Source organism: Carlito syrichta, unplaced genomic scaffold, assembly GCF_000164805.1.
Source record: "Carlito syrichta isolate Samal-C Ts95f unplaced genomic scaffold, Tarsius_syrichta-2.0.1 Scaffold308834, whole genome shotgun sequence".
Taxonomy (NCBI): domain Eukaryota; kingdom Metazoa; phylum Chordata; class Mammalia; order Primates; family Tarsiidae; genus Carlito; species Carlito syrichta.
Genome location: NW_007252930.1, coordinates 222,792 through 239,600, shown reverse-complemented (window position 1 = coordinate 239,600; position 16,809 = coordinate 222,792).

Below are 16,809 nucleotides of genomic sequence, written 5' to 3'. Positions count from 1 at the left end.
TGAAACAGGACCCCTATCTATCCCCTTGCACAAAGGTTAACTCCAAATGGATCAGAGACCTAAATGTAAAACCTCAAACCATAAGAACCTTAGAAAAGGAAGGACATACCCTCATGGAAATCGGAACTGGCATCCAATTCTCTGAACAAAACCCGAAATCCACAGGTCTTAAGAGAGAAGATAGACAAGTGGGACCTCATTAAACTGACAAGATTCTGCAAAGCCAAAGAAACCATCAAGAAAGGAGGGACACGGCCTACAGACTGGGAAAAAGTATTTGCCAACTCCAGGTCTGACAAAGGCTTAACATCTTGGATCTACAAGGAACTCAAATGTACTGAAAAGAAAAAAACAAACAACCCCATTATAAAATGGGTAAAAGATATGAACAGACACTTCACAAAGGTAAACATCCGAGCAGCCAACAGACACATGAAGAAATGTTCAACCTCACTAATCATCAGGGAGAAGCAAATCAAAACTACACTGAGATACCACCCAACTCCGTCAGAATGACAATTATCAACAACTCAAAATATAACAGTTGCTGAAGAGGATGTGGTAAAAAGGGAACACTTCTACACTGTTGGTGGGAGTGTAAACTAGTGCAACCTCTGTGGAAAGCAGTGTGGAGATTCCTAAAGGCTCTAAATAACAACCTCCCAAATGACCCGCAATCCTCCTACTGGGAATATATCCTGAAGAACTCAAATCACTCTATAAAAAAGATACCTGCACATGTATGTTTATCGCAGCATTGTTCACAATAGCAAGAACCTGGAAGCAACCATGCTGTCCATCAAAAGAGGACTGGATTAAAAAAATGTGGTACATATACATGATGGATACTACGCAGCCATAAAAAAGAACAAAATCATGAATTTTGCAGCAACCTGTATGAAACTAGAGTCTATAATACTGAGTGAGCTCTCACAGAAACAAAGATCTGAGTATCACATGTTCTCACTCATATAATGGACCCTGAACATCCAATGTAATGCTATAAGAAAATGACTGACAGTAGTGGGAAACTATGGGCAGGGAAGAGAGATGGGATTAATGGTAGCAAATATCTGTCTGGGGACGGGGAAACACCTCTTATCAATAAGGGTGCCTGAACGAAACATATTTGTATACCTAACCCTTAACTGTACCCCACAATATCATAATAAAAATATATATAAAAAAATAATAGTCATTCTCCAATCACAATAGAATGAAATTAGGATGAAAGAATGAGACTTGGAAACACACAAATATATGGAAATTAAATAATACCTTCCTAAACAATGAGAGGGAAAAGAAGAAATCAAAAATAAAATCATACAATAATTTGAAATGAATGAGAGTAAAGGCACAACACCCCAAAACATATGGAATGCAGCTAAAGCATGTTTAAAGGAAAGTTATAGTTTTAAATGCCTTTATTAACAATGAAGAAATATCTTAAACTAATAACTTAACCTTCAACTGAAAACACTGGAAAAGAAGATCAAACTAATCCTAAAGCAAATAAAGGAAATGAAATAATAGATATAGAGTGGATATTAGTAAAACAGAGAAGAGAAACAACATTTTTTTTAAAATGAAACCAAAGCTGATTTTTGGATAGGTCAAGAAAATTGACATTCTTTTGATTAGATTGACCAAAATAACAACAGAGAAGAAAAATTACTGATATCAGAAGTAAAAGGGGGACATTACTACTGACCTTACAACATAAAAATCATTATAAAGTCATACTAAGATCAAATATATGCTATTAAATTAGAGTTAGTGGGAAAATTCCTGGACACACACCAACCACCAAAACTGACTTAAGAAATTCACAATATGAATTTTTTATTGACCTCTAAAAAGCAAAGAGATTGAATTAGTAGGCTTAAAAAAATACAAAGAAAATCTCAGATTTCACTACTGAAATTGACAAAACATTTAAAGAATAATTCATAGCAATTCTTTACAAACTCTTCCAAAATATAGAAGAGGGACAATATCTCTTATGACTATAGACACCAAAATCCTCAACAAAATATTAGTACACCAAATGAAAAAAATAAAATTATACACCACAGCTAAGAGGGAATCTATCTCAGCATGCAAGATAATGTAATATACCATATTAATCAAATAAAAAGCAATAGTCATGTAATCATCTCAGTAGATACAGAGAAAGTATTTGACAATATCTAACATCTTTTTTGTTACATAACCACTTCATGGGCTAGGAATAAAAAGAGACTTCCTCAATCTGCTCAAAGATAGCTACAAAAACCCACAGTTAATATCATTTTTAGTGGTGAAAGACTGGTTGCTTTCTCATTAAGACCAGAAATAAAAAGAATGTCCTCTCACTATTTCTATTTAAAATTATACTAGAATTCTAGCCATGGCAATTATGCAAATAAAGACAAAAAGAAACGGCATTCAAATTGAAACACAAGAAGTAAAATTATCTGTATTTGCAGATGACGTGATCTTGTATATAAAAAATCCTGAGAAATCCACTAAAAAACTATTATAACTAATACTAATAAACAAGATCAGCAATACTTCAGAATACAAGACCAATATGCAAACATTAATTGTCTTTCTTTATACTTTTTATATCAATCCAAAAAATGAAATTAAGAAAAAATCAATTTACAATGGCATCAAAAATAATAAAATACTTAGGAAAAATATTTCATGTTTATGGATCAGAAGTCATGATAAACTTAAGATAGCAATACCCCTCAATCTAATCTACAGATTCAATGCAATACCTATTAGAATCCAGCTGATTTATTTGTAGGAACTGACAAACTAATTCTAAAATGAATATAGAATTGTAAGGAATGGAGTAGAGGCAATACATTCTTGAAAAAATAACAAATTAAGAAAAACTCACAGTTTTCCATTTCAAAACTTATTATAAAGCAATGGCAATCAAGACAGTGTGGCATTAGCATAAACATAGACATATAAACCAATGGAATAGAATTAAGAGTTCAGGAATGAATCTCATGTGTATATGGTCAACTGACTTTTGATGAGAGTACCATAACCGTTCAAGGGAGGAGTAATAGTCTTTTCAACAAATAGTGTTGGAGTAACTAGATAACCACATGCAAAAGAATACAATTGAACCCTTACTTCATATCACCTCAATAGCTAACTCAAAATATATCAAATAAATGTAGGACCTAAAAACTTTAGAAGAAAGCACAGGGGTAAATTTTAATAATTTCACATTTGGCAATTGTTTCTTTTATATGACACCAAAAGTATAAGCAACAAAACAAAATATAAATAAATTAGACTTAAACACAATTACAACAGTTTTATATAAATAAGTATTTTCAAGAAAGTGAAAAAGACAACCCATGCAATGAGAAAGCATATCTAAAAGTTACATATCTGATACATCTATTATCTAGACTATATAAAGAACTCTTACAACTCAACAACAAAAGGACAAATAACCCAATATAAAAACAGACACAGGACCTGAATAGAGACTTCTAAAGAAAACATTCAAATGACTAACAAGCACACAAAAAGATGCTCAACACAATTTGTCATTCGGGGAATGCAAATCAAAACCAAAATAATGTGATACCACTTCTTATCCACTAGGATGGCTATAACAATATGTTAAAAAAAAAAAAGATAGGCCAGGCTCGGTGGCTCAGCCTGTAATCCTAGCACTATGGGAGGCCAAGGTGAGTGGATTGCTTGAGCCTGCGGGTTCGAGACCAGCTTAGGCAACTTGGCGAGACCTCACCTCTACAATAAGTCAAAAATTAGCCAGGTGTGGTAGCGCAAACCTGTAGTTCCAGCTACTTGGGAGACTGAAGTGGAAGGATTGCCAGATCCCAGCAGGTCAACACTGAAGTGGCCATGAGTGTGACACTGCACTCCAGCCTGGGCGACAGAGTGAGACTCCAACTCAAAAAACAAAAACAAAAAAACATAACACAGCAGCAAAAACAGAAAGTAACAAGAGTTAATGAAGGAGTGGAGAAATTGGAACATTTACACATGACTGATGGGAATGCAAAATGGTATGGCCATTGTAAAAGTCAATTTGGTGGTTCCTTAACAATTTTAAAATAAAATCATTGTTACCTAGCAATTTCACTCCTAAGTATATACTTGAAAAACTTGAAAATAGACATTCAAAGAAAAGCTCATATACGAATGTCCACAGTAATATCATTTAGAATAACCAGAAAGTGAAAATACCAAAATGTCCATCAATGGATATATGGACAAGCAAAATGTAGTAGCATATTCATGTACTAGAATTTTTTTTTTTTTTTGAGTTGGAGTGTCACTCTTGTCGCCCACGCTGGAGTGCAGTGGCACACTCACAGGCACTGCAGTGTCGACCTGCTGGGCTCAGGCGATCCTCTTACCTAGGCCTCCCAAAGTGCTGGGATTACAGACTGAGTCACTGCACCCGGCCTGGAATATTTATCCATAAAAAAATTGAGTACTGATACTGTAACATGAGGCACTTTGGAGGTATTATGCTGAGTGAAAGAAGCCAGTCACAAAAGACCACATATTATATGATTCCATCTATGAAATATCCAGAACATTCAAATCTATAGATACAGAAAGTTGCTTTGTGACAGGGAGATTGGGGCTATAGAGGTAACTGCTAAAGGGTATGAGGTTTCTCTTTTGGTGATAGAAATGTTCTAAAGTTGACCATGGTGATAGTTGCACATATCTGTGGATATATTTAAAAAAATTAATTGTATGCTTTAATGAGTGAATTGTATATAAATTATATCTCAATGAACCTGTTTACTTTTAAAGAAAAGAAAACTATGCTGCATCAAAAATCATCTGAACCATCTTTTCAGAAAGACCAATACTACAAATAGTTAACACACATACTCACACTCCCTTATATTTAAGGTGATTTAAGTGAACCTCTGAGAAATATAAGCAGAGTGACAGTGAACATATATGCAGAGAGATGCTCCATAGTGAACCATACACACACGACTGACCCTTGGCTGGCACCTGACAGCCAGCTGAGTTTAACAGCAAAGAAGCTTTGGCACAATTAGCCACCCTGGGAGTCAGTTTCACCCCCTAGTGGTTAGCCTTGTGGGAACTTTTTCTTTTAACTTATTGTCAGGAAATCCCTACAAAAGTGTTAACTGACACTTCAGGCATGAGTCTTTGTGGGAGGTTTGGCAGAAGGAGTTGTTCCATGAATTTTTCCTGGGAAAAAAATAAAATTGATTAGCCAGAAGGAGTTGGAATTTTGAGAAGGGGGAAGTGGCCCCCAGAGGTCTCATTTCCCACGTGTGCCTGCAGCTCTGCTCCCACATGGAGTCCCCACAAGTTGCTCTCTCTCTCATGGGCTCTGTGGGGCTATTGCCGTGACATAGCCATGCCATGCCTAGACCAGTCATCTTCCTCCTCCTCCCCAAACCCAACATGCATACAAAAAGGACATTTACCACCTTCACACAACTGAGAGAGGATAAAGTATGAAATCTTTTTTTTCCCCATTCACCTATTGAAGCACTCATTTCTTGCTTTTAAGTTTTGACAGCCATGCATAAATGTGTGTGCAGGTTCTTGTGTTACACAACTCATTTAGGTAAATATCTAGAAGTGTGGTTTCTGGCCTGCATGTTAAGGGTTTGTTTAACTTTTTCATAAACTGCCAGAACATCTTCCAAAGTGGTCATAACACTTTTCATTCTTCACAGCAATACATGATAATTCCAGTTGCTCTACACGTTGGGAGCATCTGCCATTGCCATTAGCGTATTTTAGCCACTCCAGAAGGAATCTCGTGGTATCTCCTTGTCGTAATTTAAAATTCACCAGAGATATAAGATGTCCAACATTTTCATAGGCAGTAATTTTGTATCTCTTTCATATATTTTTGGGTAAGAAGTCTGTTTAGTTATCTTGCCCGCTTTCTAACTGGGGTAATTGTTTTGTTTTCTTGTTTTCATGGGCTCTTTCATATTGTTGATATGTCTCCTATATGTGTTCAGGTTTTCTGAACTTTTATTCTGTCGTGCCTAATATTTTACCATGATCATCCAGGTATATCTTGCTTTAGATGCTGTATTCTTCATCTCTAGACATTCCCATTTGTTCTGTTCTCTACCTTACATTATTTTTATGTGACCTTTGAGTACATTTATGTTAACTATTTTAAAGTCCCTCTCTTCCTTTTAAAGTGAATTTATTTTTTATTTATTTTCACTTATTTTAAAGATGTGGGGTACAATTCAGTTTTTGGTAGATAAGAGGTCATCAGACAGGTAAAATTGGGCCTCCCTTTGGACCCTACTTCATCTGGTTTCAGATCAAGTAACTTTTTTGAAGTTATGTGCCCCCCTCCCCTGGAAGTTTCCCACTACTGCCAAACCCCTTCTTATAGTATTATGATAAATGCTTAGGGTTCACTTATGAGTGAGAACACCTGGCACTCAGCGTTTTGTTTCTTTGATAGATCACTGAGTAGGATAGACTCTAAAGTCATCTAAGTTGCTGTGAAGTCCATAATTTTTTCCCTTTTTATGGCTGTGTATGTACATTTTAAATCATTTTAATTTTTAAAATTTAATTATTATTTTTATTTTGAAGATGTGGGGTACAATTCAGGGTTAGGTACATAAGGTAAAGTTTTGGTAACCTTATTGATGTTATGTGTCCCCCTCCCCTGTCAGTGTCCCACTACTGCCAATCCCTTTCTTATATTATTATGATAAATGTTCAGGGTCCACTTAAAAATGAGTACATGTAGTACTCAGATTTTTGTTTCTGTGATAGATCACTGAGTTTTACAGGCTCTAAATCTATCCAAGTTGCTGCGAAGTTCATAATTTTGTTTTTCTTTATGACTCTATAATATTCCGTCATGCATATGATGGACCATATTTTCTTTATCCAGTTCACATTTGATGGAAAGCACAGATGGTTCCATGTTTTTGCTATTGTGAATAATGCTGCAGTAAACATGTATGTACAGATATCTTTTTCATAGAGTGATTTGAGTTCTTCTGGGTACATTCCCAGTAAGGGGATTGCTGGGTCATATGGAAGGTCAATTTTAAGATCTTTTAGAAATTGTCACACTGTTTTCCACAGAGGCTGTACTAGTTTTCACTATCACCAACAGTGCAGAAGTGTTCACTTTTCTCTACATCCTCTCTAGCATCTGTTGCTTTTTGAGTTAGTGATGATGGCCATCCTGACTGGAGTTAGGTGGTATCTCAATATAGTTTTAATTTGCATTTCTTTGATGATTAGAGAGACTGAGCATTTTTTCATGTATCTGTCGGCTGCTCATATGTCTTCTTCTGAGAAATGACTATTTGTATCTTTTGCCCACTTTCTAATAGGGTTGTTTGTTTTATTACTTTTGACACGTTTGAGTTTCTTGTAGATCCGGGATGTTAGGCCTTTGTCAGATTTCCAGTTGGTAAATATTTTTTCCCATTACGTGTACTGTCTTCCCACTGAAGAACCATGAAAACCCAAGATAATTTGTGGAAAATCCTTCTTGCACTAATAGAGGACTTTGGCAGAGTCTCAAGGTATAAAATAAATGTACAAAAAACAGTCACATTCTTATACACCAACAATAAACAGAGAACAAATAAAAAGCACAATACCATTCAAAATAGCCACAAAAAAATAATAAATAAAATACCTTGGCATCTTCCTAACTAGAGAAGTGAAAGATCTTTACAATGAAAACTGCAAAACATTGCACAAATAAATAAAAGAAGATACAAACAAATGGAAAAGCATTCCATGCTCATGGATTGGAAGAATTAATATTGTTAAGATGTCCATCCTACCAAAGGCAATCTATGGATTTAACATAATACCCATTAAATTACTATCATTCTTCTCAGACCTGGAAACAACAATACAGAAATTCACATGGAAACATAAAAGACCACAAATAGTCAAAACAATCCTTATCAAAAGATACAAAGTGAGAGGTTTCACACTTCCAGACTTCAAGCTCTACTATAAAGCTACAATAATTAAAACAACCTGGTATTGGTACAAAAACAGACATAAAGACCAATGGAACAGGATAGAGATTTTGGAAGCAAAATCTCAATTTATCAACCAACTTATCTTCAACAAAGTCTCCACCAACAACCACTGGGGAGAAGAGAACCTATTCAGCAAATGGTGCTGGGAAAACTGGCTGACCACATGCAGAAGGTTAAAACAGGATCCCTATCTATCACCATGTACAAAACACAACCCTAAATGGATCAAAGATCTAAATGTAAAACCTCAAACTATAAGAATCCTAGAAGAAAATATAGGAAACACCCTTACAGAAATTGGACTAGACAACCAATTCCTGATCAAATCTCCAAAAGTGAATGTCATAAAAAATAAGACAGTCTAGTCCACTTTCGATGGGCAGCATGATTGGTTCCGTGTTTTTGCTATTGTGAATAATAGTGAAATAAACATGCAGGTATAGGTATCTTTTTTATAGAATGATTTGAGTCCCTCCGGGTATGTTCCTGGCATGGGGATTGCTGGATCATATGGAAGGTCAATTTTTAGATCTTTTAGAAATTACCACACTGTTTTCCACAGAGGTTGTACTAGTTTACACATCCTCCAAAGTGTAGAAGTGTTCCCTTTTCCCCACATCTTCTCTAGCATCTGTTGTTTTTTGCGTTATTGATGATGGCCATCCTGACTGGAGTTAGGTGGTATCTTAGTATGGTTTTAATTTGTATGTCTCTGATGACTAGTGAGGCTGAGCATGTTTTCATGTATCTGTTGGCTGCTCGTATGCCTTCTTTTGAGAAGTATCTATTCATATCTTTTGCTCACTTTTTAATGGAACTGTTTGTTTTTTACCTTTTGGCATGTTTGAGTTCCTCATAGATTCTGGATATTAGGCTTTTGTCAGATATATAGTTGGCAAACATTTTTTCCAGCCTGTGAGCTCTCTCTCGCCACTCTCTTGATGGTTTCTTTTGCTTTTCAGTTTGATGAGTTTCCATTTGTCTATCTTATCTCTTATGGCATGGACATCTGCAATTTTGATCAGAAATTGGTTGCCTATTTCAATTTCCGTAGGGTGTCTCCTGCGTTTTCTAAGATTCTTATAGTTTGAGGTTTTGCGTTTAGGTCTTTGATCCACTTAGAGTTAGTTTTTATGTATGTGATAGGTCAGACTCCTATTTCATTCTTTGACGTGCTGTCATCAGTTTTCTCGGCACCATTTACTGAATAGGTTCTCCTCTCCCCAGTGGTTGTTGGTGGAGGTTTTGTCAATGAGTTGGTGGAGAAATTGAGGTTTAGCTTCTAGAATGTCTATTATGTACCATTGGTCTATATGCCTGTTCCTGTACCAGTACTAGGAAGCATGAAATCTTAACACATCACTTCTGAAAAGTGGTTAACATTCACCTGGCATAACAAAATACTAAAGAAACATTCATAGGCAAGCTATTTCTAAAATTGGCATAATATCTAAATAATGGGGAAAATATTCAGGATATTTTGATCCTTTTATAGAAGACTGTATGAAGAGCACACAAAGTTAAATAATAGTATGTCCATAAGTATGAACAAATAGACAATACATATAATGCCATCAAGGACATCATCAATCTATTATATTAAAATATTATCTATATTGACAGACTTTATGGACACCCTGAAAATACTCAGATATCATGAAATGTGCTGAATTGTCCCATGCCCACACTGAAGAAGGATTCCACTTTTATCACATCTCACTAAAATTAACTGCAGTGTTACAAGGCCTTAGAGGTTGCTAAGATTTTACTGATATTTTGGTAAGAAATTAAAGCAGAAAGATTTATCTCATATCATACAGAAAAACATTATAACAACACACACACAATATAAAAATTCCTCATGGGACTGCTTTCCCCCAATTCCTTGAAGCCCTTTTTAGTTGCTGACCACCTCATCTCTTCCATCGCCCTCTTGCTACCCTACTCTCCTGCCTCGTGGACTTCTGCCTCTTCATTCCCATAGATCTTCCCTGGGGGTCCCTTTCTTACACCAAACCATTTAGCTCTCTCTGAAAACTTGTCCAGTATTGTGTCCTCATACCCATCTTTCAGCTCAGAAAAACAAACACACAAACAGACACCATCACCATCACAACAACAATCAAAGAAAACCTAGGATCTATCTATTCTTCTTAGAAATATATAGTAGAAGAAAGGGGATGGGATTGTAAACAATCGTATAGTACATGATTTTTATTCTTTCACAAATTGTATCACTTTTCCTGTCATACAATACATCCCTCCATTTCATAAACATTCACTAAGCACTCATGTACAGACAGGTGCCATGAGAAGACTCTTCCAGTCTTTAGGGCTTTTCTAGCCCAGCTCACAGTCCATTATCCATCATTTCAGCCACTTCCTTACTGTTATGCTCAGTTGCCTTGCACAACATGAGTCCATTTAAGAGAACCTCAAATACAGAAGAACTGAATTATCCTCACTCTCTGCATCCACATCTAGGCTGCTAATTTCGTAAGAGAAAAATGAATCACTCAACCCTTGCAGTCTGGTGCCAGCACAAGTTCATTCAGTCACCTATTCACTTATTGCACAGATATAATATAATAGATAATAATATATTATTATGTATTATATATTACAAGGTCTATTATGCTCCAGGAACTAGAGATAGAACAGTGAACGATAATAGTGAACCCTATGTGATCAGTTGTTTCAAATATGTGAATTTTCTTAATTCTCACAACAATCTCACACAAGAGGTACTTGTATTATTTATATTTTCCAGATGAAGAAAGTTAAACAGAGAAATATTATATAAAGTAGTCAAGTTCCAGAAGTGGTGAAACTCAAAAATGGGATTTGAACCAAGAAAGGATAAGCTTTGAGATTTTACCTCTCTGCTATTATCACTCTGGTTTCTATGTACATGAAGCATAAAGTCTATCAAAGAAAAAAAAAACAAGTAATATGAGAGAAAAGTCCTACTGCAAAGAAAGCATTGAGTACTTAGGAATGTATAGGCAGTAGTAATTATCTTACATGAGGTATTCAGGGAAACCATACCACTGCCTGAAAATCCTAATAGATTTCTCTTATCTCTCTCTCTCTCCTGCCATCCACAGTGACTACGTCAAACATTTCCCCACCAAAAATCAGTGCACTATTTTCCTTTCCTCTCCTTCACTCTATGCTTATAACTTCTCACGTGAAAGATTATTTAACTTTCTGACCCTCAGTCTATATACTTTCTATATCTAGAACTGATGTTCAGCCAGTAGACTTTTGATTCACATAAGTCTAGAAGCAGACATACTTCTAGTCCAACTAATGCCTACTCCCTGCCTGGAATCCACCCACGTGACCTCCAGCCCTGGACATACTCTCACCATCAGGGGACCCCAGAAATACTCATCTTCCAGCAACTAAAACATTTTCCTTCATCCTATGATAAAAAGAAATGTTTTCTCCCTTGGAGAAGTCTTTGTGGACTTTTCTGTTTCTTCAATGTTAATATACCAGATTCTAACCATGGTTCTCCTCCATTATACTCTATACCACCTTCCTGAATGATATTACCCATATTTATAGTCTCAGTAGCAATTCTCAAATTAATAGTGACCAAATCAGTGTCTCTAACTCAGACCATCCTTCCCAATACAAGTTCTTCATGTCCAACTGCCTACTGAGTATCTCAACTTTGATGACTCATAAACAACTCAAATTTTTCATGTGATCAGTGCCTGCACTGGTCTCCCAAACCTTCTTTTCCTTTTATGTACTCTAGGTCAGTGAGTGCTCCTAACCACACTCAGTTGTCCAAGTCAAGGATCATTCTTGAATATTCTCTTACATATCTTCAATATCAAACAATTATTTTTATATTTAGAACTGTGATCTATATCTTAAATTTGATTGATGATCTTTCCATTCACACCAAAATCACCCTAGTTGAAGTCATTGTCATCTCTCTTCTCGACTGCTTCAAAAATTTTATAAAGCATCTATCATGTTACCCCCCTCCCATCAATCTGCTTTCCTCCCTGAAGCAAGAGCAATCTTTTAAAAATACAAGTAATTTTTTTTTGGTTTAAAATACGTCATTGGCAACCATTGCTTTTACTATAGATTCAATGTCCTTTCCTTGATTTAAAGAAATCGTCATAATCTAGCTCCATTTTATGTTCTGGATTTCTTGAACTTCTTTCTATTCTTTGCCAGAATTTGAAGAAAAACTTTGCCTTTTTTATTACACATCTAGTCCTTTGCCAGGAATACTCTTAACCCTTCTACATGTCTTGGTCAAACTAATTCAGTTTCACTCTTCAGGACTCTAGTATCAGTTTCTCTAGGCAGCCTTGCATGAATATCCTATATAATGAAATAGGTATTCCCAATATTCTCCCTCAGCACCTTGAACCTCCCTGTGATTTCACTAGTTTACATAATTATAATTTTTTGGTCTGTCTTTTTGCCTCAATTTTAAGCACCAGGAGAGAAGGCATTTCACCTGTGTTGTTCAATGTATTCCCCAGTGACTAGCACAGTGTTTAGCACAGAGAAAGTATTCAATAAATAGTTCTTGAAGTGATTAATGAATGATTTGTTAAGGAAATGTCATAGTTACCAGGTGCCTTATATTATAGTGTAGAGAAAAGTGCTTGAATCAATAAATTAAATAGCATGCAATAAGTTTTATGATATAGCTATGCACCAAGTATTTTGAGAATACTGGAGGTGGAGAAATAAATTTTAGAAGGATATTTCCCATAGAACAAATACCTCCGATATTTTAATTCTTTGAGGTACAGAATCATATACATTTAGGTAAGGTCCACAGCCTGCTATAGAAGATATTACAGATAGTAGGCATTATATAAACTGGAACTCTACCTCAAACAGTCATTCAGGGCTCCCAGTTGTACAGTTGCCAGTGCTGGACACTGGCTGTGTCCTAAAGTAGCTCTGTACCAACCCTGAATCTTGGTATAGTTGAGAATCTGTTTTCTGATTTTTTATAATACTCAATTACACCATCATGACAGAATCCGGAAGTAGTGGGAAGTTGTAAGACAGAGATCAAAAGAGGAGAAAACTGTGTAAAAATGGAACTACAAAAATCTACACAGAGGTAGTTTTTGCATGTTTGAAGAATATTAATCCATGTATATTTAGGGTTAAACTTCAGAAGACCAGACAAATAATAAAACTAAAAACTCACAACTCCCAAAGCTCACACACCATGAGGAGATGTTCAAAAAGGCAAGAGCCAGAGTAGAGTCTTTACTGACCATCCAGGGCTTTTAGTAAGGTTTCACTAGGGTCATGCTTTATTAGTAGGGCTACACCATCTTTAGTGTAAATGCTGCTCTTGAGTCACCCTCCTCAAGCTTAGAAATAAGCCTTGAAAGAATCAAGTTGATCTACAAGTAAGATGCCAAGCTATCAGAACAAAATGCAACACTTATTTAAAAAAACAATTAAATTTCGATCAATAATGTTTGTTTGGGTACTAGATATTATGATTATTAAGCTATTTAATATGCCAAGAAATAGAAAAAAATGACTCTTAACAAAGAGAAGAAATTATCAACAGTAAAAGGCTAAAAGGTAACAAAGAAGATGAAATAGCAGGCAGATTTTAAGAACACTACTGCAAATATGCTTAATATACTCAAGAAATTTATAAATTTGGAAATAAATTATAGATATAAAAAAAGAATCAAAAGTCAGGGTCTCACTTTGTTGCCCAAGCTGTAGTGCAGTGAAATAATCATGACTCACCATAGCCTTGACCTCCTGGGCTCAGACGATTCTGCTGCCTCAGCCTCTGGAGTAGTAGTCAGGTGTGTGCCACCATGCCTGACTCATTTTTTTTTTATTTTGTAGAGACAAGGTCTTACTATTTTGCCTAGGCTGCAAATTTTTGTAATAAAAAACCCCTGGTTAATTTGAATAGCAGATTAGATACTGTCAGTGACGATACATGATGACATAGCAATATAATCTATCTAAACTGAGATACAGAGACAAAAAAATAAAGATTGAAAGAAATAGAGACTCATCGGTACAATATTAAGCAATCAAAACCATGTGTAATTGGAGTCCCAGAAAGATGGCATGGGGAAATTTAGAGAGGAGAAAAGGGGAGAAAAATTATTTTAAAACATACAGTGAAAAAATATTCAAATATCAAGATTATAATCAAAACAGGCTCAGGAAGCTAAAGAAGTCACAAGCAGAATAAACTCAAAAATAGATAAGCACAGTGATAAACAGAAACATTTAAAAGTAGGCAGAGGCTGGGTGCAGGAGGCAATTATAATCCCAGCATTTTGGAAGGTTGAGGCGGACAGATTGCTTGAGGCTGGAAGTTTGAAATCTAAGTAATTGTACATTACTGAATGTAAGTTTTAAAAGGTGCTTTCAGATATTATTTTTAAAAGGCAGAAAAACTAAAAGATAATCCATATTTCTTACAAAAAACTATGCAATCTAGGAGAAAAGAGAAATACATATTTTAAAGTGCTGAAGAAAAAAAATAAAGCTATCTAGATAGTATTTTATATTTAGTAAAAATAATCTTCAAAAAGGGACACAAATAAAGACTTTTAGATTTAAAAACTTTAAAAATTGTTATCAGTCAACCTACACTACAAGAAAAGAAAGGAACTGCTAAAGCAATGTTTTCGAAGAAGAAAAATAATAGCAGATGGACACTTGGATGCACACAAATAATTATGAGTGATACAAATGGTAAACACATGAGTAAACTTTTTTAAATGTTTATTTAAAAAAATTATTTAGAAGATAGAACGCTTATGAGCATAAAGATGAGAAAAACAGGCACCGAGGACTCTTAAAGCGAGGATTGAAAAACTACCCATTGGGTACCATACACACCATACATCCAAACCTCACTGTTACACAACATACCTATGTGCAAACCTGCACATGCACACCTTGAAACAAAAAATAAAAAAATTAACACAATTAAATAATATCATATTTTAACAGATTACCAACTGAATTTTATGTCATTTTAAAAAGTGTACTATAAATGTATGATATGGAGCTATTTATAGGTAATGATGTTTTTAGAAAATTATCTAAGCTGGGCACAGTGGCTCATGCCTATAATTCCAGCAATGCTTAAGCCCAGGAGTTTGGCCTGGGCAAAATAGCAAGATCTCATCTCTACAAAAAAAATCAAAAAATTAGCTAGGTGTGGTGGTACATACCTATATTTTCAGCCACTGCAGAGACTGAGACAAAAGGATCTTCTGAGCCCAGGAGGTCAAGGCTCTGATGAGCTGTGATTGTGTCACAGCACTCCAGCCTAGGTGACAGAGTAAGACCACAATTTTTTAAAAAATTATATAAAATATATTATTGAGTTAAAAAAAGAAGAGATTGTCACTTTAAAGAAAAATAATTCGTTGTTGGTATACAGAACTAAAATATATGATATACACGCTAAGAATGGGAGGGAAAATAGTTATTGTTGTGTGTTTCCTACATTATAGCTAAAGTGTTAATATTACCTGAAATTAAAATGTGAACATAGTTATCTTAAGATAACCATGCTAGTTATCTCAATGTATACATGTTTCAAAATATCATGTTGTCTACAATAAATATAATTTTAATTTAATTAATTAAAATAGAATGGATTCTTTATCTAATAAAATACTGTGAGAAGTAAAAATATTAAACTTTGAAGGAATATATACATTTCATGAAGCCTGTAATAAACAGTTCATATAACTAAGTCAATAATAGAGATTTTAAAAGTCTTAAATTGTGCATTTAGTCCAAAGAAAAGTATGTTAAAAAAAGAAACAAAGAACAGATGTCAGAGCAAGAAAACAAATAGCAATACAGTAGACAAAACCTAAGACTACTAATGATTACATTAAATGTAGACAATTTAAGCATTCCAATTAAAAGAAAGATTGTTAGAGTGTTTTTTATAAAGCAAGATCCAGATATATCCTATGTACAAGAAACTTGCCATATATAGTCTATATATCTGTCAAAGGAAGGATTAAGTTGTACTCTGCAGATACTAATGATCATTTAAAAAAATAAAAAAGTGGCTATATTAATAACAGACTAAGTAGACATCAGAAAAAGGAATATTACTAGGTACATAGAAGAACATTTTACAAAGGAAAAGGGATCAATTTATCACCCTTAAAGGTATATACATTCAATAACAGAATTTCAAATATATAAAGCTAATTCTAACAGTACCAGAAGAAATATACAAATGTACAATTGCAGTGAGAAGGTTCAACATTATTATTCCTGTAATTGATTGAACAAAAGCATAATAAATCAGTAAAGATAAAAAATAAACATTGAAAATCAACTTATAGAATATGCTTCCAAAAATAACAAAATACTCATTGCTTTTAAGGATGTGTTGAAATTTACTGAAAGAAACCATATTAATCAGCATTCTCCAGAGAAACAGACCCAGTAAGAGATTTTATTATGGGGTTTGGCTTATGCCACAATCAAAGCTGAGAAGTCCTGCGATATGCTGCCTGCAAATTGAAGAACTAGGGAAGCCAGTGGCATAGCTCAATCCCAGTCTCAGGGCCCAAGAACCAAGGGAGCCAATGGTGTAACTCTCAGTCTGAGACTGAAGGTCTGAGAACCCAGACAGTTGCTGCTGCAAGTCCCAGAGTCTGAAGGCCAGAGAACCTGGATTTCTGATGTCCAAGAGCAGAAGAAGATGAGTGTCCCAGCTCTAGAAGAATGAATTTCTTTTTTCTACCTA